Source organism: Hylobates moloch, unplaced genomic scaffold (genome assembly GCF_009828535.3).
Source record: "Hylobates moloch isolate HMO894 unplaced genomic scaffold, HMol_V3 SCAFFOLD_24, whole genome shotgun sequence".
Lineage (NCBI taxonomy): Eukaryota > Metazoa > Chordata > Mammalia > Primates > Hylobatidae > Hylobates > Hylobates moloch.
Genome location: NW_026652299.1, coordinates 15,368,481 through 15,394,510, shown reverse-complemented (window position 1 = coordinate 15,394,510; position 26,030 = coordinate 15,368,481). Strand labels below are relative to the sequence as shown.

Below are 26,030 nucleotides of genomic sequence, written 5' to 3'. Positions count from 1 at the left end.
GCTTCAGTTTGTCCTTGCTCTTGTCGACAACCAGCTTTGCTTTGTGACTGCCAATCCAGCTGACCTACAGCAAGTCAACACTAGACACAGAGGGACCAGGCTGCACGGAAGGGTCTCTCACCTCCCCCAATATAATAAATCCCTTATTTTATATCACTCACAGTGGTTCCTCTTCCCTGAATCCTGACTAATTCAGGTTTCCTGCTCACCTTTGTGCCACCTGGACCTAGGAGCAGCTCTGCTTCCCTAAAACATTTGTAAAAGCTTCTCATGAAAGCCAAATCTCCGAAGTCTGACAACCACCCTTCCACACAGAGACTCAAACCCCAGGGCTGGTTGTGGGGAGGTGCCAATACAAACCTTGCAATTTACTCACTTTTCCCAAACCCACCCCAACCTTCCTCCTCTTTCAGTTAATAAAAACAAAAGCTCGCTGCACTTCCACGGGTGTGAACAGATGTTCTGTGTGGGCGTGAGTGCTGGTCCCCACCAGCTGCCTCAGGGCCCTGCTGCCCCAACAGCCCCCAGTGCCCTCCGAGACGTGATTAACTCCTCCCTGAGTCTTTGATTCTTCCGTTCAAAGAGTTCTGGCAACTTGACCCTTTGCTCATATGTCTTTGTTTTCACTCATTTCCTTTCCCTGCTGCTTTGCCAGGACTCTGGGATGGATTACAAGGCCTCGGTGAGGATCTATCTGACTGGAGTAGTGCACAGCGACAGACAGGAATATTGTGGCCTTTGTCTGCCATGCAATCCCATATCTGGTAAATGTGATTTACAAGGCCTACAGAAAATGAGAAAATGCTTTTTATTATTGTTTTAGATACGAGATCTTTGCTCTGCCACCCAGGCTGAAGTGCAGTGGCGTGATCATAGCTCACTACAGCCTCAACCTCCTGAGCTCAAAGAATCCTCCTGCCTCAGCCTTCTGAGTAGCTAGGACTACAGGTGTACACTACTACATCTGGCAAAACATTTTTTTTAAATGACAGGGTCTTGCTATGTTGCATAATCTGGTGCTGGTCTTGAACTCTTGGCCTCAAGCCATCTTCCTGGCTGAGCCTCCCAGAACATTGGGATTACAGGCATGAGAGCCACTGAGCCCAGCTGAAAGTGAGAAAATTCTAAAGGCTAGAACAGGATGAACTAGTAATAGAGGACTTAAGTGTGAATCTGCCTGTATGAGTCTTTCAGACTGTGGGCAAGTCTCTTGCTGTCCCTTCTCTGTAAAGAAGAGCCTGGAGAGTTTTAAGATTTCCTTCCTACTGCTCCCATGGGACATTCTGAATATGATGAGAAAGTGCTCTGAGGTCTGAAAAGCAGTGTTCCCTAGTGCAGCTGTTTCTAAACCTCACTGGAACCCCTCAGTTGGGTTACTATTCCTACACATATGCTACAAACCAACACCACTTTCTAGCTCTGCCACCTCCTTTCCAAAATGTTAAAATCACTAGGTGGAAGGTGATATGGCATCTGTACTTTAAAAACCAAAATAAGACTGTAGGTGATTCTGTTGATCAGCTGAGTGTGGAAACAACTGGTCTAGTGAACAGGAGATGAAGAAAAGGGTCTTACAAAGTTTAGGGTTCTGTCTATAAGGCCAAGGAAAACAGAAGCAATTATTCAGATAATCTCAGCACAAAATGACAGTTTCACTGGAATTGTGGGAATCATGAGTATCTGTTTCTGAGATATTTGGGTGGAAAGTGTGTGGGTGGAGCCTAAATCTTACATATTTAAATTCAGATCAAGCCTGTAGTAAAGATGACAGTGGTGGGAGATTGAGCAGAGCGGGGAGAATGGCACTTGTGAATTCTCATTGTACCACCATACATTCTGGATGTGTTGGGAGCCCCTTCATTTCACAGATGCTTATTGCTAGTAAGTACTCTTGTAGCTCACAAACCATGAGTCGCCACGTTTGACATGGGAAAATAATGCTTGCTATTTATTTATAATACAACGTGTTTTGACTAACCATCAAACTTTCCACTTTGCTTAGGATATAACATTTTTAATGCATCTTTCAATGGATATCTATTTTTAGGTCACCATTAGTTGTCTTGTAACTGAGATGGCCACATATTCACAGATATTTGGGGAGGCCCACAGATTTATTATTCTGCCTCATTGTCTTGTCGGTACCATATGACCAGTTAGCCTCGTGTTTCCTCACTTGAGTGTGGGAAACGGCTGTCTTTAGAGACTAAATGGAATGCATGTAATCTTGTTTAGGGTCATTGTTCCCGGGTCTGAGTGTACTAGATGGAGAATTTCTTCAATGCCAGGTTTCCCAGGAGGAAAATGAGCCTATTTTGGTTCCATCAAATGCACCAGTTCACTGCTCTGGGTATCATCTGAGGAGCAAGAGGAGTCTGGGGGCCAGTATTGCATTTCATGTGAATGCTGGCTGAGTGCTGCCATCTCGTGGCTGGGCAAACCCTAAAGCCTACCAGGGACCTTGGAGCAACCTTACAAAAAGAAACCAGACATCGAGAACCCATGTTCTCTACCTGCATGCAAGAAAAAAATTGACCATGAATCCCTAACAACAGTGCCATCCCTCCTTTCCTAGCTCTTGAATAAACAACTGCTCTCTTATTAAGACAGAGTCCTCTCTGTTTCTTAAAGAGAAATACATCCATAAGAATGGTTTCAGTAATTTTTGAGCCAAGATAATCTTGAGACTTTAGATAATCTTTTGAGCCAAGTTTTGAGAAGTTTGGAGAGGAAAGGCCTTAAAAATATGTATAGTATCCAAGGCCAGAAAAAGAGGCAGAAATTGCAGACAGGTGACTCCTGCCCCTGGGGCAGTGGCTTTCTAAGTGAGGTGTGCCAGCAGCATCAGCATCACCTGGAAACTTGTTAAAATGCACATTCTTGGCCCCCAGCCAGACCTGCTGAGTCAGAAACTCTGGAGGTGGAGCCCAGAAATATGTGTTTTAAGATGATTCAGATGCACTTTCAAGTTAGAGAACCCTTGTCTTGGGGAATAGAAGCCAACCCCAGGCAAATGTGAAGCGAACATGTCCAAGGTCCATTCTGTGCTCCATTATACTCATTGCTGTTCTGTTCCCTTTTCCTGTGTTAGGAACTCAGTAAACAATACATATTTATTGTGTGAATACTATTGGTAAGCCACTGTATGGGGTGACATGGGGGTTGGTCTGAGTAAGGGTCTAGGAATTTGCATTTCTAACAGCTTCTCAGGTGATGCTGCTGCTGCTGCTCCAGGGACTGTTTTGGGAACCCAGTGTTAAGAGATAAGAGCAGCAGGCCCAGAAGCCCATGTGGTTTTCAGATGGAGAGCGCAGTTCAGGCTTTTTGGGGAATCCATGTGGCTACGAGCCTGCTTCTCAACCCTGCCTGCTTCTCAACCCTGCCTGCTTCTCAACCCTGCCTGCTTCTCAACCTTGCCTGCTTCTCAACCCTGCCTGCCTCCTACCAAGGGCACAGGGAGACATGTTTATTTGAAGTGAACTCTAGTCCATTATAAAGAGATTAAAATAACATGCTGTGATTTTACCACCCAAAGGTTAGGCAGTTGAAAAGCCAGAGCAGGCATGTGATGATTAAAAGGTATGGCAGAAAATTGTCAATAGCTTTGGAGATTTCATCCATACATTAAAAGACCCGTTTCATGTTCTGTTGGATCAATATGGCCTCAATGCTAGCACATTCACCTCTTGTTTAATTTGCCATTTAAAAGTTTGGTTAGTCCAATGACTCTAAACAATTCCAATGCAAAGAATAAATAAGCAGAACAGCAAATCGAACTGGATTTGTGGGCACAATTATACAGTAAGAACTCCAGAGCTGGAAGCAGAACTCTAATCACAGATTAGAATACAAATGTTTGCTTGTACATCATATGCAGGCTTTACTATCTGCTAAATATAAATGGCTCCCTGATCGAACTTCCAGCCTGCATCAGGTGGGAAGGTAAGAGCTGGGTTTTGCTTTGCAAAATCTTAAGTCTCACCGAGAGAATCAGGGAGGCAGCAAATTGTAGTGGCAAATACTCAAAGCTTTGGAGTCAGGAAGTTATTTATTCTCTGGTTCTCGTTTTTATTATGTATGTATTTTTCTGAGACAGGGTTTCGCTTTGTCACCCAGGCTAGAGTGAGTGGTGTGATCACAGCTCACTGCAGCCTTGACTTTCCGGGCTCCAGTAATCCTCCCAACTCAGCCTCCCAAGTAGCTGGGACTACAGATGCACACCACCACGCCTGGCTAATTTTCATATTTTTTTGGTAAAGATGAGGTTTTGCCATGTTTCCCCAAGCTGGTCTCGAACTCCTGGCCTCAAGTGATCCACCTGCCTCGGCCCCCCAAAATGCTGGGATTACAGGCGTGAGCCACTGTGCCCAGCCTGGATCTCATTTTTTAAAACCTGTAAATCTGGGACAATGCAACCTACTGCATGGAGTGGTTTTAGGGGTCAAGTAAAAATGGCAGGCAAGGCACAGAGTAGATGCTCTTATGGCAGCTTTTCTTTCTTGTTTTTTTTTTGTTTGTTTTGTTTTGTTTTTTTTTTGAGATGGAGTTTCGTTCTTTTTGCCCAGGTTGGAGTGCAATGGCATGATCTTGGCTCACCACAACCTCTGCTTCCCAGGTTCAAGTGATTGTCCTGCCTCAGCCTCCTGAGTAGCTGGGATTACAGGCATGTGCCACCACGCCCAGCTAATTTTTGCATATTTAGTAGTGACAGGGTTTCTCCATGTTGGTCAGGCTGGTCTCGAACTCCTGACATCAAGTAATACCCTCCCACCTCGGCCTCCCAAAGTGCTGGGATTACAGGTGTGAGCTATTGTGTCTGGCCCCCTATAGCAGCTATTCTTAAGCCTCCAGCTTCGGAGGGCTGGAGCCAGGAGATATTAAGAGGTGAACATCCATATTTACAGCCTTCATGTTTGGGTCTGCCTTCTCCCTCCTAAAGTTGTTCTGTGTCAAAATGCAAGTACATGTGCCCCAGGTGGAGTAACTCCCCGGGCTATAAAATTTTTACTACAGGATTGACAGAACTGGTCCCTGTAGATTTGGCTGAAATAAGATGTGCTTGAATTGTAAAGGGATGCCCCATATTTGGGGTAGGTGCCGTGCTAGTCACAGTCAATGTGCTTGTCAGAAGCCTCCCCCTAGAAAACCAGCTGAGTTTGGTGTGAAGATAATTGGGAGGAGGAGAGTTTGGGCTCAGGGAGGAAAGGCCTGGTGGGGGCCTGCAGTGGATGGGAGAGCAAAAAAGAAGGGGCTTGGAGAAAAGTAGGGAGGCAGCTGTGGGGGTGCTAGAGGTCGTTACTTCCTGAAGTTGGGTCCCTCTGGGTGGAATGCCTTTCAGTGACCAGGGGCCACCTGTCCCACCATGTGGCTCCATTGCTCGAGGAGCGTCCAGTGGAATAAGTGAGAATCGGAAACAGAAAAAAAATCATCCAGCAGCCATGTGATGAGTATGTAGGGGAGAGTTGAGGCTATGTGGTCAGCTTCAGTCCCGAGTTAGAATCAGATCTGTGACTTCAAGCAGAGTGACTTTGAGCTGGTTATGCAACTAATTCGTGACTTAGGCCTTCTGGTAAACTGGGCTTCATAATAAACTCATCTCACAGGGCTGGTGTGAGGATCGGCAGGGGTCATGTGAGGAAGCACTTAGCAGAGTCTAGCAAGCACTTAAATAGCAACTAGTGTCGTGACAAAGCTTTACGCTCTGGATGCCCTTGACTGGGCTTTTAGCTGTGTGACCTTCAAGAAGTCACCTGCTCTTTCTGAGACTCAGTTGCTTCAGCCCTTTAAAAACAGAAACAAACACAGCCGACCACAGGGTGTGTATGGATCTGAATGAGTACAGACAAAGTCATTCATTGCAGGACTGAGTAGGAGGCAGGGTGCTGGGATTGGTGGGTTTAGGGAGGTCTGGGAGGGCACTGAAGCTCAAGAGAAGTTTGTTTGGAAAGAAATGCATCTTCCGTTTTGACTGAGAGGAAATGGCGAGGGGATGTGGTGCAGCGTCAAAGGCAGGGTCTGCTGATGAAACTTGGGGGTGGTGTTTCTCAAACAGAAATAGGACATTCTCATCCTCCGTGACACTCAAACTCCAAACTTTTGGCCTGGGTGGTGGTTGCACCTGTCACTGACGACCTCACTTGACTTTGAGTTAAGCTGCCCAGGCAGCCACAGCAACTGTGCCCTGGAAGGCGGCCCTGCCATCAGACAGACATGTTTTTCATATATTCCTGATTTTCATGTAGTAGTTCGCTGGACATTTACTGCACACCTACTCTATGCTAGGTGCGAGGGATTCAGCAGTGAATAAAACAGTTGCAGGTCTTGCTCTCAAAGACCTTTCAGTCTTGCAGGAGATAGAGGCAATAGAGAAATAACAGCCTACATGCATGTATAATTAAGATTTTTGCTGTGATGTTAAAGTTCAGAATGCTATGAGACTGTACAATGGGGCAAAACCTAATTTAGATTGGGAGACCAGCAAGATAAATGAAACAGGAATGGAGTTCAGATGAGAGACGAAATAACGCTGGACTGAAGTGGAGACAGGCTTTCTTTTTTCCTCAAACACCTCCGTTCACATCCAGGCATAGACCACTGGAAAAGTAGTTGCCCTGCTTCCTGATATTACTGTCTTCTAAATACATACCCTTTGTGTACCCCCTCCATTTCCACCCCCTGTCAGTCATTCTTGCCTGTATAAATTTCAACTTTAGGCACAGCCCTGGCCTCACTTCTTATAAAGCCTGCTTCACTCTTCAGTTCTCCAACTTCTCTCTTCCTTTAGGCTTTTTTTTTTTTTTTCAGCGTGGTCTGGACTGCTCTTTCAACCTGATTCTATTTGCCCATGTGGCATGTTTTGTTAATCCCATGGCCATACGTATGCTGGCATGTCTATAGTCTATCTGTGTGAATAGATGATACGTAGCATTTCCTCAACCAGAATACTGAGGAGCCTATGCGAATGAGCCATAATAGATCTTATCCTCAGCCTGCTCACATGAATGAGTTAAAACTGAGACACAGAGTAGTTAAAGGGGCCCACCAGTCACTGGATGAGAGTCTCAGACTATGATCGTGTCTCGTTATTTTATATTTATATCTCTTCAGGGCATTTGTTCCAGAGTCAGAATGCAATAGATGTTTTCTCTTTGATTGTTTATTCCTCGAGTTGGCCCATACATGTACTATCCCATGTTCTTCCATTACTCATTTCAAGCAGTAGCTGTAGCATCTGGTATTATTTAGCTCCTCTGTATGACTTGATTATCTTATCTGTCAAATGGGTATAGTAATTCAAATTAACAAACATTTATTCAATACTTACTATATCTCAAGGACTTTGCAAAGCTTTGGCGGTGGGGGTGGGTGCTGCAATAAGCCTGTTAAGACAGATCTGTGCTCTTGCCTTAAGGAAACACACAGTGGTAGAACTTGGTAAAGGAATAATTACACTATAGAAAAAATGTCTATAATAAAAGAATGTGCAACATATGGGAACACAGAACAGAGTAACTATTGCCTGGGGAAAGTGGAAAAGCTCATTAATACCTTCTCTACTTACCTTGAGTTTGCATTATGAGATTCTAATGAGATCATGCAGTGAAAGTGTGATGAAAAATGGAAAGGATTGTGCATGAAAACTACTAACCAAATGGATGGCACTGTGATATGAGAGACTTTGGAGAGAGGTGAAAGAAGAAAGTAGTGGCTGTGACAAGAGGTTTGGACAGCATCTGTTCTGATGAATCAGTAAGTTTTACACACAGATAAAATTCAGATGTATGGCTATAGACCATCTGAGCTACAGCCACCCCAGCTTTAAATTAAGATTTTGGCCACAGGAATGACCCAACCTCTTCATTCCATTAACATAGGTGAAAGCTCTGTGACCTGGAGTATTTGTCACCATTATCCTCCCATTGGAAGAAGATGACTGGGAAGACTGGAGTCAGATGAGCAGATGGAATGCTGGTGGGAGTGGGCCTTTGGAATGGGAAGCCCATAGCTATGACCATCTTGTCAGAACTAGGAGCCCTGATGGGCTGGTGAGAGAGTCACTTCTCTCTCCTTGTCCCCTGCGTCTGTAATCATGCAGATCTGAATGGTGTGTTGTTTTGAAATAAGTGGTTTGCAAACATGAGCAGCTGTCATAATAACGAAAGCACAACACTCAGAAAATTACTCTTCGGTTAGGATTGACAATAGTTTGGGTCAAAGGACATTGCCCAAAGCAAAATAATTATGTATGGTGCAAGTCTGACATCATCTGAGGAGGCATTCTTCAAAAACCAAAAACAAAAACCCATTTGTGTACTGTCCTTGACTCTTGGTTCTGCCCAAGCTCCAGACCGACATCCAACCTAGCCCTGAGAGTAGGAAAGAAAAGTGACAACAGGGCACTCTCTGCTGGTGAGGCCGACCCACTACAGCTCATTGCCGGAGTCTGCCTCTGAGCGAAACCTGTAAATCTCAGGAACATCTACAAGAACTGTTTTTCATGTCCCAAGATGTGGAGGGACATCTTCTGCTTGTTGACAAAACATTCTGAGGATCTTGCTGGGCTCTGTGGCAATAAAACAGGTAAGTACCGTGTAGTCTTCCATAAATGGCCCATTATTGGAGTGAAAATGAAGCAAGAATAGCCCCAGTGTAAATCACTATGACAAACGAATAACTAAACCAGCACGAGGGCTCTCTGTCTTATACAACTGTCTCTCTTTGTTTGTTTCCTCCGCTTAGCTAACATTAACCGGCAAGGGGTATTCTTTCTCTGAAGTTGAATCTGTGTTATACTGTGGAAACAGCAGTAATTGTGGTACCCCCAAACCATTAGTGGGGTCTCCTCTTTGTGGTTCTGTGAGCCTTCAGGAAGTATAGATGGAAAGAGGAAGGCTAGAAAGGAAGTAACTCAAATAACCTGTTGTCTTCTCACCCCAGGAGGGATGCCTTTGCTGCTGACCAATACACAGATGTTGCAGTGGCTGTTAGCATAAGTCTCTGTGTGACAAAGGGTTGTGATCTCTGAGGCCATGACTGGAGCTGTCCTCTGCTCAATTTTATGGCAGTACTGCATGATACCTTAACCATAGTAAAAATGAAGGGAGGTCCATACAAAGAACAACACCTCAGTGCTGTCTAGATTTATTTATCTTTGACTAAAGCTGATTTGAGATACCCAAAGCCAGCTGGAGATGACTCCATTGGAAATTCAGCAGGATGGACTTTCCTAGCCTTTGCCTGGACATCCTTGCTTACCTATAGGATCCTTTTGGGCTGATCATTTGTCTATGCCACGATGCAAAATACCAGGTTAGAAAATGGAGTCTCTGGCACCCCCCCATTTTGCAAATAACGGGAGCAGGCCTGTGATTACTGCAGCAGAAGTTTAAAGCAATGAGTACTAGATGGATCATAGGTTGAGCTTGTGGTGGGAGGGTTTTGCATGCATGTGCTTTAGCTACTAGATTCTTTTTCACCTAGTGATTCCCTCAAAATCATTCTTTGGTTATGGCAAAGAATGTATAGTGGCCAATAGTGCAATAGCCTCACATAAGGTCTGTTACCACCACCCCTATATCCTTTGTGCAACTTTGGGTGAGCTGGGGAGAAGGACAGGGAAGAAGGAATAGAACTATTTCTGATGGTGGAGTCTCTCTGCAGCAAAAACATGGTCAGGCAGTTCCTGGGCCTGAGAGGTTGCAGTTCCTGGGCCCCAGAGGATGCAGAATCTGGCACCACCTTACCTGAAGCAGAGCGTACAGTGTATTTTTCTTCACAGATAGCCTGTAAAGCTCTGCCACTAGCCCTATTTTGCTCAGGGCTAGTGACTCATTTGGGGCAGTGAAGCAGGAGTGAATCTCATGGACAGATGGTGACCTTGTGTTTGGAGGACACCCTAGAGGGAATCAATCAGACCAGCATTTTTCACTTTTTTTTTTTTTTTTTGCAACTAATCGAATCCACGTAGTTTGAACATTTAAGTAAATTGCGTAGTACACACTTTTAACTAAAACATGCAAACCCAATGTCAGTAGTTATCACATCATCGCAAACAATTTTTGTAACCAATTCAATCCTTCTCTCTTTCTTTCTTTCTGACAGAGTCTCACTATGTTGTCCAGGCTGGAGTGCAGTGGCGCAATCTCGGCTCACTGCAACCTCCACCTCCCGGGTTCAAGCCATTCTCATGCCTCAGCCTCCCGAGTAGCTGTGACTACAGGCGTGTGGCACTACATCTGGCTAATTTTTGTATTTTTGGTAGAGATGGGGTTTTGCCATGTTGGCCAAGCTGGTCTGGAACTCCTGGCCTCAAGTGATCTGACCTCCTTGGCCTCCCAAAGTGCTGGGATTACAGGTGTGAGCTACTGCATCCGGCCCAGCCTGATTTTTTATATTTTAATGCTCAGATAGCTCCTGCCCAATAGATACTGCAAATCAACATGTTAGCATACTTGTTTATAACTTAAAGATCTCCTGAAACCATCAACGGCAAACTTAAGAACGTGACCTGTCAGGAGCATATTGATCCTCAAGGGAATTTTCCCATTGCTCAAGTGATTCTGCTGCCTTGGCCTCCCAAAGTGCTGGGATTACAGGTGTGAGCCACTACACCCGGCCTCAGTTGCTCTTTTGAGGAACATTCTATCACCATCGAGAATTTTCCCCATAAATCCTCAGGAAAATCACTTATTGAAAATGTTCCTTGGTCAATGCCCATTTCTTGGTCAATGTCCGTGAATGGGTGGGGGACTTGGGCAGGTTACATTGACCAAGTTGGCATATGCACAACCTGTCCTAGATACTTGATTATGTGTAGGCATTAGGCCACTAGGTAAAGTTGCTAGACTGCTCCAAATGACACAGCTACTTTTGACTCTCCCATAAAGATCTCCCCACGTGTAGATTACTCATGTTGAGAGTTCTGAATGCTGCCATTCAGCTGGGTACCTGGTCTACACCCAGAGTAAGTCATGGGACTTATTTGATGGAGAACTGTAAAATTGTGTGACTTGATCAGCAAGCAAAGTTGTTTTTCTGATGTCAAAATTTCAAGTCGACAGAGCATTCGAAATTGCTCCTCTAGGTTTGTAAGAGACTAGGTCCAGAATGAGAGTCCAGGGCTGAATGTACAGGTGATCTGACACCAACTCATCTAAGAAAGCCCAGGGTTTCAGCTCTGAGGGGGTGAAGAACAGATTTGTCACCTACATAGCTGGGCACTCGCCAAACCATTGCTCTTATTTGGAACATATCATTGGTTCATTTAACAAATAAGTATTGATGCTGGGCGCAGTGGCTCATGCCTATAATCCCAGCACTTGGGGAGGCCGAGGTGGGCAGATGACCTGAGGCTGGGAGTTCGAGACCAGCCTGACCCACATGGAGAAACCCCATCTCTACTAAAAATACAAAATTAGCCCTGCTTGGTGGCACATGCCTATAATCCCAGCTACTTGGGAAGGCTGAGGCAGGAGAATCGCTTGAACCCGGTAGGTGGAGGTTTTGGTGAGCCAAGATCACGCCATTGCACTCCAGCCTGGGCAACAAGAGCAAAACTCTGTCTCAAAACAAAACAAAAACAAAAATAAGTATTGATGGTGGCAGGCGCCTGTAATCCCAGCTACTTGGGAGGCTGAGGCAGGAAAATCGCTTAAACCTGGGAGGCGGAGGTTGCAGTGAGCTGAGATTGCGCCACTTCAGTCCAGCCTGGTGATAGAGCGAGACTCATTCTCAGAATGAATGAATAAATAAATAAATAAATATTTAGAACCTACTACATGTAAGACAGTGGGAATACAAGAGTGAACAGATATTTATCTTCTCAGATATTTTAAGTGTTTATTAAAGTAATGGAGGTAGTCCACACGAACTTGTGAGGGGAAGCTGCAGTCTCTTGCCTTATCAGTACCCCTCCCTAGCCCCTGCTTCAATCTGTTTATGATTTAATTCTTCTGGTGTTTATCTCTTTATAATATGTTCTGTTCTATTTCTTGGTTTATGAAGGTTAGATAATGTTTTTAACTCTCACTATGAAAAATGAGGATTTAACTCATTTATACTATGTTCACCTAACCTCACCTCTGTTCTCTCTCCTTTCCTTCAGTCTTTGATGATGATGATTGAATTAGAATGTTGAATATGTCGCCCCCCCCCCCGCCAACTGCCATCACTGGAAGCTGCAAAGTTGAAAACAGTAGGTGGCAGTGACAGATATCCCCACATTCTAAACAGAGGCACCAGACTCTCTACATGCAGGACCTACTAAAAGAACATCCCCATGGAATCTAGCCTATCACCACCTCCAGATGATAGGTGAGAGAAGGGAAGAGTCGGAGAGAGATGGGACAGTAAGAATTTCTTTTGGAGTGGGGGTTATTGGGTTCTTCCTTTGTACCTTAAACCAAGAGAGAAGGGTCTTTAAGATTGCCTCTCAGAAAAATGATGGTCTTTGCCAGAAAGAGATTGGCACATGTTTCTCCTTTAGGTACCACAACCCTGGGATGTCTTTTTCATGAATGATGCTTGTGGTTTTCTCTGAGGTCTTGGATTCTGAATCTATGATTCTTATTTCACTTTTCTTTTGTAAGATGACAACTGATTTGGACTCCTTGCCTGAAGTGTACACAGTAACCTAATTTCTCTTCCATGATATGGAACCATAGCTCCCTATACGTGTATCACATCCACTGAAGACTTTTGCTTTATAAGTTTAGGTAGGCTATGCCAGATCTCTGGGGATGAGGGGCACCAGGCTTTTCCTCAACCCCAATAACTCATTCTCAAATTCTTCTCCAATCAAAATGATATCCCCTTTTCCTCTGTCACTCCCTCACCCTTACTAAGCCATGCTTACTAGTGTCCCCACTGTTGATTCTTTCTCCAGTCCAAGGAAGGCCCAGAACATTTTCTCTCTGGTTCCAATTTGATCAGTAGTTGGTAGTGGGTGCCATAATGTTATAAAGAATTAGGTTTTTATAGGGGACACACTATGGTTATTCCCCACATCCATTCCAGCCCAGATGGATGAGTCTATCATCTCCTTCCCTGGGCCAGTGACTAACTGAGGAAAGGGCAACCAACCTGACTCGGAACACTGAGATGTGAGGAGAAGCCTGCTGGTGGTTTCTGGGAAAGGTCAGTTTTCTCCTTTAGGTAGGGAAAGATGATCTCTCTGGACCTTGTCATCCTGGATATGATTTCTGCTGTAGCCATTTTTCAGTCAGGTTAAAGATGAAGCCAATTTTGAGGATGAAACAAGAGACAGATGGAGAGAAACCAGGTCCTTGATGAATTAATTTAGCCCCCAAATCAACCAACCCTAAAGTTCGCTCTTCTTCTGACCTTCCTAAATTCCTGTTAAGTGAGACAATGCATTTCCATATTGTTTAACCCAATTTGAGTCGAGGTTTCTGTTGTGTGCAGCTGAAGTCAAACTAACTGATATAATGTCCCAAGTCATGTCTGGAATTGGTGTGAAAGGGTGCTGTGATCCATTAGCCATGTCTGTCAAAGGTGGGCGGGGTTTCAACCTTTGCCAGTCTGTGCTCTTTTGCTCCTTATTTGCATCTTGTGCAGGGGTTCTCTACGGGGTTTGTTTTGCTTTCATTACTACCCAGATTAGTACTTTTAATGTGCAGACAGTGGTTATAAAATACCCTTATTTGTATGTCTTAGTCTGTGCTTCAGCTTCCTGAGCTGCCCTACCCATTCTGCACCTCATTTCTCCTGTTCTTTTTGACTCCCCTGGTTACTAAAGTGTTGTTTATTCCATTCTTATGACTTTTTCACTTGCCTGATGCTAAGATTTAAAAATTCACCTGGAGATAGACCAAGAACACAGCACTCTGCAGCCTATTTGAAGCATCAGATGGGTGGTGCTGACGATATCTTATATGAGGCTGATCTGGCCTGCTGTATGTGTGACTCCATCAATTGCTAGGGCTGAGCTGGCCGATCCAAAGGGTTAGCATGTCCTTCATCTGGTCTTCATTGAGCTGTGGACAGCCCTCCAAAAGCTGAATGCTCTGTCAAGAAGGATGCCCTTCCCAGACAGGAAGAGCTGTTCTTTGGTCAAAGTTATATTGGTGCTATACTGATGATGTGAAGAAACACAGCTTTGGGGCTTTTAGGCTGACGTTGTTCTATGAGCTTTTCTTAATTTCTGGAGTGCGCAATGCATTATCTAGGTCTATAAACAAGAATAATAAAAGGAAACAATGGGGCTGACATTTCCCAGCTCTCATCTTTTTTTTTCTTTTAAACTTGGAAACAAGCCGCAGGGTCTCAAATCCAGCGTTCCTCGTAAATTCTGAAAATAAAAATGGATGGTGCACACAGGTATGGCTTGTGGAAGAGTTAATGGAACCCTCAGCAATAGACTCCCATTCTTTTTTTGTTTGCTAATTGATTAAAAAATATGTATGTATTGCAAAGCTCATGTATTGATCAAGAGAAGAGTGAAAAGGATAGCTTCTCTAATTAAAACTGATTGGAGCTGTGAAAGTTTAATTAATTGGATGCATGTCACTTCATTTCCATGTTATGTTGTGCACAGCACTCTGTTTTCATAATTACCATGTTGTGTCGGGGTGGCGGGTGTCTCTCTAATTAACAGTCTGAGGGAAAAGTGATGTATGATCCTGCTGAGCAGACAGAGTGGGTGGAAAGAGAAGACCCAGCCAGAATCCAGAGGCTCTGTCCCTGTGGCCTGATTCTCAACCATTTCCATCACCCTTTGTTCAGTAAACGAGGTTTTGGTGCATCTTCCCAGAGACTGCTGTTTGTTTGTTTCTCAGGTTTCTCCATCAAGAGACAGGGAGGCTGGATGACACTTCCAGGGATTGAAAGGTGAAATGCCCACTGGTTGAGAACCACTCCAACAGCTTTCTTCTTAGAACCCCCAATATTCACTCCTCACTTGGCAACCAACACCTGCCCACCTAGCCATGACAGACCTTTACTGAGTGTCTACTCCGTGCAATGTATGGTGATGGGCGGGGTGACTCTGAGTTCGGATTGCTGTTCCTTACTAGACATGCGGCTTTGGGAAATTTTCCTGAGTTCTTTGTGCCCCAGTCTTCTAATTAATAACATAGGAATACTAAGACCTTCCTAGTAAAGATGCTGGGCAAATTACATGAAATAACAAATAGTATGCTTAGTGTACAGTTTTATCACCCTGGATTTATTAAACAATCCTTTCATTTCCCTGTGTAGTTATTTTTTAAAAAATACTTAGTTGAATCATCCTATTGTAGTCCTAACTGGCCTTACTTCTGTGACCACCCTCTTAAATCCATACTTCACTTTGGAAATAGGATTCTTTTTTCTAAAATGAAAGTTGATTATATGAATGCCTTGGTGAGATACCTGCCCAGATGATGTTTCACTTCTGTAGCACGGGAATTCTACCCTTGCACCAGCTGGCCCCTGTGGCCGCACCTCCAGCACCCCTTCTTTTCACAGCCTTCCCAGGGCTGCCCAAACCCCCAAATCTCCCTCACACCCGAGCATGACATGCATTTCTCTCTTCTGCCCAGAAGACATTTTTTCTCCTAAAAGCAAAAGTCCCACAAATTATTTTCGTATTCAGCTCAAATATCTCCTTTTCAATGAAATAATCTGTGCTCCTGCCCTATCCCCTCCTCCCTGCTTCCCCGGCCCCAGCACTGTTTTCTTGTTTGGAGTCTCTTCCTGACTAGACAGGAAGTTCCTACAGGCAAGGACAGGAAGTTTCTATAGGTAGGGCTGTGTCTGTGTTATCTTTGGGTGTCAGTGCCTGGCAAGCATATTGGATGAAGCAGGCTTTTAATAAGTGATTGTTGAATGATGGATACAAAGAACAAAAGTTGTCTTCATATGGAACTCCCATTAAATATCTGACTTCCTACAAGACTTTTGGCTCCATACAGGCAGGGAACACGTCTGTCTTGTTCTATATTGTCATGTCCCTGTTTGCCCAGCACATGGTAGGTACTCCATAAAGAAAACTGGCACATATGTGGTCTGTATGCTTTGTAGGTTTGTTGTGAGGGCAAATCGATAATGAATATAAAAGTTTTAAAGTTTAAAAAGTTTGGAAAAATACTGTAAGATTGTTTAATAGAACAATAATGTTGACAAAAAGAGTCAAACCCTGTAAAATATTTGAAGATATTTATTCTGAGCCAAATGTGAGTTACCATGGCCCGTGACCCAGCCCTCAGGGGACTCCAAGAACGTGTGCCCAAGGTGGTCGGGGGCAGCTTGGTTTTTTATACATTTTAGGGAGACATGATACATCAATCAAATACATTTAAGATATGCATTGGTTCAGTCCAGAAAGGCAGGACAAGGTCGGGGGTATGCTTCCAGGTTATAGGTAGATTTAAAAATTTGCTTTTGGCAATTAGTGGAAAAAGTTCTTATCAGTAGAAAGGAATGTCTGGATTATAAGGGATTGTGGAGACCAAAGTGGTATCATGCAAATGAAGCCTCCAGGTAGCAGGCTTCAGAGAGAAAAGATTATAAATGTTTCTTATAAGACTTAAGGTCTGTGTTGATGTTTAATGTTGGTCAGCTTTTCCTGAATTCCAAAAGGGAGGAGGGCATAATTAGGCATGTCTGACTCTCCCTTCCCATCATGGCCTGAACCAGTGAACCAGTCTTTCAGGTTATCTTGAGTGCCCAGGCCAAGAGGAAGGAGTCTATTCAGATGACTGTGGGGTTGGGGCAGTGGGGCAGCGGGGAGTTGCTTAGAATTTTATTTTTGGTTTACAATAATTGCTAATGACATTATCATGCTTTTTTTTTTTTTTTTTTTTGGAAGGCATGCTCTTTCTGCTTTGGAGTAGATTTCCTGAGTGTCAGTGACCTCTGAGTCCTTCTGCATGTTGTCATTACAACTGGGTGTGGTGTCTCTCCATAGAGAGGCTGCCCTCATAACCTTCAGAGAGGAATTCAGAAGGCTTTGTCAGCAATACTGCAACTGAGTCTCAACCTGTCCCTTTTTAAAAATTCGATAACTCTCTGGATTTCCTAATATACTATTCTCCTACCTCAGTGACATGTGCAATAAATAATGCATTCTGGTAATTTTAGAAAATCATTTTATTTCCAGGCACTTGTTTGGAGTCAATCAATATTTATACTTATTCAAGGTTTTTTTTATTATTAAGTTTTTTTTTCTTCTTATGCATGTTTGACCTTGTGTCAAATAACATCTTTTCTCCAGTGTAAAACCTCCAAAACAATGCCCAGCCATGAAGATTGTCAGCCACACGCCTTCTTACTAATGAGGAACTGCTGAGGGAAATAAGCCCTGATCCCATGTTTCATTTTGACTAGCTCTGCACACTTGACTCTAGTTCAGGAAATTGGGCTATGGACTAGTCTGCCTTCTCTAGTCCAATGCCAGCGCAATTCTATTAGCAACATTTTCAGTACTGGGAGTGGGAGTTTGTAAAGACCCAGGGTGATTAAAAATAAGTTTGGGTTGAAATAACTAACTTGTTTCAGTGACCCTCTTTCTCCACACCAAAATTTAATATTAATTTTAAAAAGTTCAGACCCTGCACCATTATCCCAGGTGTATCTTGACTCTGACAGAAAAGCACTGAAGGCTAGCCTTGAGGAGTTTGTCTGGGTATGGAGTGAGGGGATGAAGGCCCTGGAATGTGAAGGTCCAGGTTGTAGGCTGCTTCTGCTATTGGTTGGCCCTGTGACAGGGGAAGTCACTCAATTTTTCCGTGTTTCAGTTTCCTTGTCAGTCAAATGAAGATGCTGGCTCTGTAATTCTGGGTCAGTCTGCAGGCAGCTAGTCCACAAGGATAATGACTGTATTTTTCTTTGTACCAGCACTGTGCTGGGTGCAAATGACATAACAATGAAGGAGAATCGCTGCCCCAAGGTACCAATGCAAAACTCATGTGTGCTCGGCCCTCAGTCCCCAAGAACGGTGTGCCATGGTGATGAGCTTGGGGTCTAGGTCACCAGGTCAACCTTCGCCTCCACACTGCATGAGTTTCGCTTTGCCTGGGCTCTCTCTCCCACTAACTGACTTTACCCCAATGCAGATTGTAGGAGAACTTCTAAAAGCATTGGCTCTTGAAGGTGAGGAAGCAAGCAGAGCTTAGCTCTCCATCCTCCCTGAGAGGCCTTGACACTCCTCTTCTGCCTGGGACAGTGTTGGGTCCCCAGGGTTCACATGGGGAGGAAGTGGAAGCCAGTGCCTCAAAGGGCCCAGGCAATGTGGGCCTCCTCAAGTTATGGAACTAAAATAATGTGCTGTGCCTGCTCAGAAAAGCAGCTTTTCTTACTGAAAAAAAAAAAAAAATTCTGCTTTGCCTTACCAGGTAAAAAGAACAGCAGTTAGGAAGTCTTCAAAGCACACTGGAGGAACAGAAAGTACAGGGGGGTTGAGGGTGGAGAGGCTGGGAGGCCACATTCAGACACCATCTGTGACCCTAAGATAGTGGTTTTCAAATGTTATTCAGCACCAGAATCACCTGCAGGGCTTGCTCAAACATGAACTAATTGTTTCTGATGCAATAGGTCTGGGCATAGCCTGAGAATGTGCCTTTCCAGCAAGCTGCCAGCTGATGCTGATTCTGCTTTGTGACTAGCTGTGCTAAGGGGAGCGGCTTGAAGGGAGTACGATCTTAATGAGTGAAATATTGTATCAACTAACATTTTCCATGGAATATTAATAAGCCATGACAAAAACCCTGGGTATGGATTGACTACAATAGAAAATTCTATGCCAGTGAGACTTTAGAATGGTGTTTCTCAAGTGTGATTTGCAAACCGCCTTCATCAGTCACAGGGCCTTGCTACTCAAAATGTTCCCAGACCAGCAGCATGGACGTCACCTGCATGTGTTAGAAATGCAGAATCTCAGGCCCCACTCCACACCTACTGTACCAGAACATTCATTTTAACAAGATTTCTGTGACAGGTTGAGAAGCATTGCTCCAGGGGTTTCTCAGATGTGTTTCTAGAGTGGGTGTCTTTTGGGTTTGGGTTGGGGAGGTGAAATATATGATTATTATAATCCAGAATCATTGCACACTAGCTCAGCCTAGATGTTAGCCTGGGTGTGACCCTGGGTGGGCAATGGCTCAAGCCTTCATAGAGCATCCATTCCTGGAAACAAAGCACACAGGAAGGTAGGGTGTTTCAATGTGTATGACATCTGTCTATTTTGACAGTGTATTTTTGAAGATCAATATGCAATTGTTCTTAGCTTCTATGTGGCAGATAAACCTTGTCATTTCTGGGAATAAGAGATCATGGCTAAAGTGGGGGAACAGGAAGAGGAGGAAGCACTCCATTCCAGGCTGCTTCTGCCATTGGTTGGTCCTGTGATAGGGGAAGTCTCAATTTTTCCATGTTTCAGTTTCCTTGTCAAATGGCTCTGTAATTCTGGGTCAGTCTGCAGGCAGCTAGTCCATATGAATAATGACTGTATTCCTCCATTATGTACAGCCTAATCAGAATTCCCTGTCTCATATTTCTCAGGGTATTGGGGGTGAATGAAATAAAAAAATATGGCAGGGTCTTTGTCCTATAAAACATCACTAATAGTATTTTTCCAAAAGACCTAGAATATTTAAAAATGGTTTTATTGAGATAAATTCAAATACCACACAATTCACCTGTTCAAAGTGTAGAGTTCAATTGTATTTAGTATCTTCACAGAGTTGTGCAACCATCACCACAATCTAAGCTTGGAACATTTTTATCACCCCCCCCACTCCTCGCCACCAAAAAACCCCTACCCACCAGCAATCACTCCCCGTCGCTCTCCTCCAACCAGCCCTGGGCAGTCACTGGTCTACTTTCTGTCTTCATAGATTTGCCTCTTCTGGATATTTCATATAAATGGAATCATACAATGTGGCCTTTTGTGACTGACTTCTTTCAGTTAACATACTATTTTCAAAGTTCATTCATGTTGTAGCATGTATCAGTACTTCATTTTGTAAATGATAGCTATATGGTATAGTTTTTACATTTGGTGTAGCTTATATGTGTAGTTTTTACATTTAGGTCTATGATCCATTTTGAGCTGATTTTGTATATGATGTGAGGGAAGGGGTCTAACTTCATTCTTTCACATGTGGATATCCAGTTGTCCCAGCAATACTTGTTGAAGGCGATTCTTTACCCATCTAATTGGTTTGGCACCTCGACAAGTTATTTTTTATTTATTTTGTTGAGACAGTGTCTCATTCTTGTTGCCCAGGCTAGAGTGTAGTGGCATGATCTTGGCTCACTGGAACATCTGCCTCCTGGTTTCAAGCAATTCTCCTGCCTCAGCACCCCAAATAGCTGGGATTACAGGCACATGCCACCATGCCTGGCTAATTTTTGTATTTTTAGTAGAGATAGGGTTTTGCCATGTTGGCCAGGCTGGTCTCAAACTTCTGATCGCAAATGATTCACCTGCCTCAGCCTTTCAAAGTGCTGAGATTACAGGCATGAGCTGCCACACCTGGCCCTAAACAAGTTATTTTTAAAAGCCTAGCTCTATATTAGACTCACCTGTGGGATGATAAAAATATATCCATGCCTGGGCCCCTCCTCAGTTAATTAAATCAGAATCCCCAGTGACTCTAACGTACAGTCAGGGTTGAGAAACACGTGCCTAGGAGATGGCTCTCAAATGTGGTTTCCAGATTAGCAGCATTGGCTACCCCTGGGAACTTGTTAGAAATGCAGGTTCTTAGGACCCTCCTCATACTTGCTGGAATCAGAAATGCTAGGGGGTAGTGCTGAGCCATCTGTTTTAGTAAGTCCTTCAGGTGATTCTGGTTTACACTAAAGTTTGAGAACCATTGGCCCTGACCAGTGTTTTGCTTTAAGTGATAACAAGATGCTCTCTGGCATCAGACTCACCTGTGAGCTTTATGCTCCTGTACTTATAGACAGCCCAGCGTGCAGAAGAACCAACGGCCCCTGTCTTGGGTCCTTTGAGGTCCAGTGTCTCCTGCTACCCATGCTGTGCTTGTGATCCTTTCTCTTCCTAGGCTGAAAGCCCTGTCTGCAGAATGGGCACATGTCCTGCTACTCCTGCCTTTCCTTGTGGGGCTAGTGACTGCCCTGAGCAAAAGGTGGCTTTTGTCCTCAAGGAGCTCTCAGCCTAGCCTTAGGGGACTCCTGTGACTAGTGTTTGTTGATTTTCTCACCCACCCAACTTGCCCCACTCATCATGGATGAACGTATTTAATTCATACCATAGGAGGTTCGGTCTTCCCGTAGACTCTGGGATTTCAGAGACGATGAAGGTAAGGAAAACAGAAATTACTGTCAGCGCCACACTGATTTGGGCTCCTGTTGGATTCTCCTTGCCCAAATCCTAACCTTGTGCCACACATTTAGCACCCATCCATACTCTTGCTTGGAACCTTACTCCTGCCTTTCTGCCCAGATTCCCTAATTGTCTTGAAGCCCAGACTCAGTGGTTTCAAGGGCTTGCAAACATGCCGACAGATCTCCCTGCCTTTGCTCAGCCTGCCCCTGGTGTCTGTGATGAGAAGGGCCTGGCACACCTCTAGCATGTCAGGTGCCCCCAGGTGTGCTTGCCTGGCTCCCATCCCATTGGCCCCACCTCTGGTGTGAGCCCTGGCTCTGACCTTACTCATGTATCCTGCTTCTGAACCAGATCCCCTTCCTTCCAAGATTATCAGCATTTACATATATGTTCTGCTGTTAAAGCTCTTTAGATTTCCACAACCGAAAATGTTACCAAAACTGGCCAAATCAACGTGGGGGTTCTCATGTGACTGAAAAGCCTAGGAAGGTTTGATTTAGATGCTTGATCAGAGACTTATGTGTGCTTTTTGATTCACCATTACTAGGTTCTTCTCTTTCATCTGATTCATTCTTAGGCTGTTCCCTGTGGTAGTAAGAGATGCCTATAGCAGGTGTAGATCTTGCATGTTTTCAGCTTCATCTCTCATGGGAAAGCATGAAAGTTCCTTAAAGTCTCGTTGTGACTCGTTGGGTCTGATCATGTCATATCCAATCATATCAACCCTGGACCAATCTCTGTAGCCAAATCTCCTAGACTGGAGATTTGATGCACTGATTGGCCTGGATCTGTTTTTTTTTTTGTTGTTGTTGTTTTCTTTTTGTTTTTTTTTGAGATGGGATCTTGTTCTGTTGCCCAGGCTGGAGTGCAGTGGTGTGATCTCGGGTCACTGCAACCTGCGCCTCCTGGGTTCAAGCAATTCTCCTGCCTCAGCCTCCCAAGTAGCTGGGATTACAGGTGGGCATCACCATACCTGGCTAACTTTTATATTTTTAGTAGAGACGGGGTTTTGCCATGTTGCCCAGGCTGGTCTTGGACTCCTGACCTCCAGTGATCTGCCTGCCTTGGCCTCCCAAAGTGCTGGGATTATAGGCGTGAGCCCCCCCACTGTGCCAGGCCTGGATTTGGCTCTTAAGCTCGACCCTTGGAGTTGGGAGTGGATAGTGCTCCATATCCGCCACAAAACAGAAAATGGAGAAGGGGCAACATGGTATAAAACATAAACATTTGATCTTTTCTCTAGTTTCTGGCACAGAGCTCCCACGACTCTTGGAATTGACTTTTTTCCTTTTTTGCAACAGGGTCTCTCTCTGTCATCCAGGTTGGAGTGCAGTCATGCCACCGGCCTCAGCCTCCCTAGTAGCTGAGATTACAGGCGCTTGCCACCGTGCCTAGCTACCTTTTTGGTCTATTGGCCAGGCTGGTCTTGAACTCCTGACCTCAAGTGATCTGCCCACCTTGGCCTCCCAAAGTGCTGGGATTACAGGCATGAGCCACCGTGCCCGGCCAGAATTGGTTCTTTTGTATGCTTATGAATGACTGGTGGCTGAGTCAACCTCCGGTGATCAATCCCTATTCTAGATAACTTCAGGACAGGGGTTGATCACTAGAGGGACAAAACCATGATTACGGGGTGGAACTTTCAGCCCTGCCCTGATCTCCAGAGGAGGGCTGGAGATTGAGCTTAATCACCAATGGTCAGTGATTTCATTAATCATCCTACGTAATGAAACCTTCATAAAAACCCATAAATGATGGGGGTTTAAGGAGCTGTGGGGTTGGCGAATGCACTGAAGTGCTGGGAGGGTGGTGCACCCAGAGAGGGTAGGGAAGCTCTGTGTCCCTACTCTCCATACCCTCCCTGTGAATCCTGAGTTATGTAATAAATGAGTAATAGTAAGGAGATTTCCTGAGTTCTGGGAGTTGTCCTAGTGAATTATTGAACATAAGGTGGATGTTGTGGGATCTCCTAAGTTGTTCCATCAGAAGTGCAACTGGCAACCTTGGACTTGTGAGTGGCATTTGAAGTGGGGCAGTCTTGTGGGACTGAGCCCTTAACCTGTGGGGTCTATGCTAATTCCGATAGTGTTATAATTGAATTGGATCGTTGGATACCCAGTTGGTGTCAGAGAAACAGAGAATTGATGTTGGAAAATATACCAAGTATTTAGTGTCCGGGGCGGGTGGGGGAAGCCCCTAAAGTGTATTCCTAGACAGGTGGTACCAGAAACAGGGTTAATGGAAGTGTTGGTCAAAAAGCACATGCCTACAATATTCCTTGGCCCTGGCTGGATTTCAGATTTGCTTCTCCAGACAAATGGATTAATCTTGTGGGGACACTCTTATGGGATACCACCTTTCTTCCAGCCTTGAATGCTATGGCTCATCTGGGAAGTAGTTCAAAGTTTGATATAGAGAGCAAAAGTTCTATAGTTGGTTGGGGGAATTTAAGGGGTAAAACTTTTCTTGAAGTCAGTGTGGTATTACATATTGCCTTGAAAATGCTCCTACTCTTTGGCCTTGCATTCTTAAATTTTGGGAATTAATCCTAGGGTAGTGATCTAATAGGTGAGTCAGGATTCAGGCAAAATGTTATTATTATACCATTATTTATATTAGAAAAAAATTGACCTTTAAAAGTATCTATTATAGGATTGGCCAAATAAATTTCAGCATATCAGCATATCCTTAGGATGGAATAATATGTAACCACCAAAAATTATAAAGAATTTAAGTCCATTGGCAAAGATACAAAATATAATTTGATATTGATATTATATTAACAGTATGCTCAATATATAATATCATTTAAATTGTATCAACCATGCTTCACTGAAAGGCCTAGAAATTCACACTAATACAATAATATTGTTATCTTGGGTGGTAGGATAATTGGTGTCTGAATTCTTTTTCGTATATTTTATTCTGTATTTCCTGGTTTTTCTGTGAGGATGCTGTCATTGTGTCTAATCTACAGGGTAAGACCCAGAAGGGCAACAAATAGAGTTCTCCTTTTATAACCAGGAGAAAAGTTAATAAAAAAAATTCCTCAGCTGTGAATCCTGCATCAATTGAGTTAGACTCTTTTCTCCAGAGCTGTGCGAAGAGGCAAGGGAATGAGAGTTTATGGGCTGCATTGATTTTGCACTTTTTTTTTTTTTTTTTTTTTGCTTGTAACCTGTAACCCATTCAGGGTTACACTTGAGTTGAATCCTCTTAGGATGTGTGAGTGGGAGGTACAAATACAAATCAAAGGCTGGGACAATTGGGAGAAGGCTTGTCAGAAGCACACTTAGGAAGGGGGCCTTAGGATGGATAATTCCCCTGGGTAGACTCAGTGGGAGTGAAGGACCAGGCTTGTCTTTCAGATCTGGAGAGTGTTGTCAACCGTTGCCAGTTGTACAATTTAACTTAAATCACTGCTGAGGACAAGGGAGCTGAGAGCTTTTTCTGAGGCCATGACATGCAGCCTCCAGCATCTTTGGAAGACCAGGCTCCTCAAATATGAGTCCTAGCAAAAGAATGAACTTGGGGAAACACATCTCCTTTCCCTGCCCTCTCTCAAGGAATGCTTAGGGCTTCTTTTTGAGATCCCATCAGCTCCCTCTGTCCTGCCACTGTTCTGGCTTCATATGGATCTGGCAGCTTTAGTGGCATCCCCAGATCCTGTGTCCTGTACCTCCTCAAACCTCCATGACCAGGGTCCTTCTCTTTCAGTAGCTCCCATCTCTGCCGATCTAGAAAAGTAGGCACATACACTGTATTCCTTTCCCAAATAATGCTTGAATTTGCATTGAAGTTTTGGCCCAAAGTACAGTGATAGGCAAGAGGGACTGCACAGTCCCCTAGAGCCCTTTTCCAGCTTCTGCAATGTTGTCCCTGGCTGTGCATGTGTTTTGTAGCCTCTTGGAAGAAGGGTGCATGTACTTGCTAGAGAAGCCAACCTCCTGGGATTCCTGGCCCTTCTCCCAGACAATCCATCTTTCATCACTTCTGGAGAACTATTTATTTATCTATCTTTTTTTCTTTGACTTTTTAGAGTGGGTAATACTTTTGAATAGGTGCTACTTCAAAGATAACAAAGCATGGAGAGCAAACGTCTCTGGTGCATTCCTGTTCCTCTCTGCTAAGTTCGCTCCTTCCCATTGCAGAGGATGAAGGCAGAGCCAGCTCTTCCAGACGGCCACCTGATGGTCCCAACCTCATTTATTGAACAGTCCATTTTTCTCTGCTGATTTGAGAGGATGTCATAATGTTCCATATGTATTTGGATCTACTTCTGGGATTTATATTCTCTTCCACTGTCTGTCTATTTACATGCCGACATCACTGAGAACTGAGGGCGGGCAGCAGCTATTTAAGCCTAGAGAGAGGTGCACAGCTTTTCTCTCTCTCGCCTTGTTCTAGATTTCAGTTTCCTTCACCTTTTAGACTCAGTGCTGGTACCACACTAATATTCTTACAGTGACATATGGGGTAGATACTATGATTCCCATTTTATGGATAAAGAAAATGAGGAACAGAGAGGTTTATGCGACTTGCTTAAGGCCACATAGCTGCTAGGTAGAAGAGCGGGGGCTATAAGCCCAGGCAGTACATCCCCAAGACAGATATCTAACTACCATGCCTCTACCCTTTTTCACAATGGTCTTTATGAACATAATTAACATTAATAGCTACTGTTGATTGACAGCTATCTGCTAGGCATTGTGTTGAGTGCTTTGCATATAGTGTCTTA

The 26,030-nt window shown here is 44.1% G+C and overlaps 1 long non-coding RNA gene across 1 annotated transcript in view; it reads left to right on the top strand.

Annotated features, from left to right (window-relative positions):
- The first annotated feature begins 12,256 nt into the window (after positions 1–12,256).
- LOC131382427 (uncharacterized) overlaps positions 12,257–26,030 on the top strand; it is a 62,593-nt gene continuing 48,819 nt past the window's right edge. The window contains exon 1 of the long non-coding RNA XR_009211910.1: positions 12,257–12,312. This is a non-coding gene — a long non-coding RNA (uncharacterized LOC131382427). The remainder of the gene's footprint in view (positions 12,313–26,030) is intronic.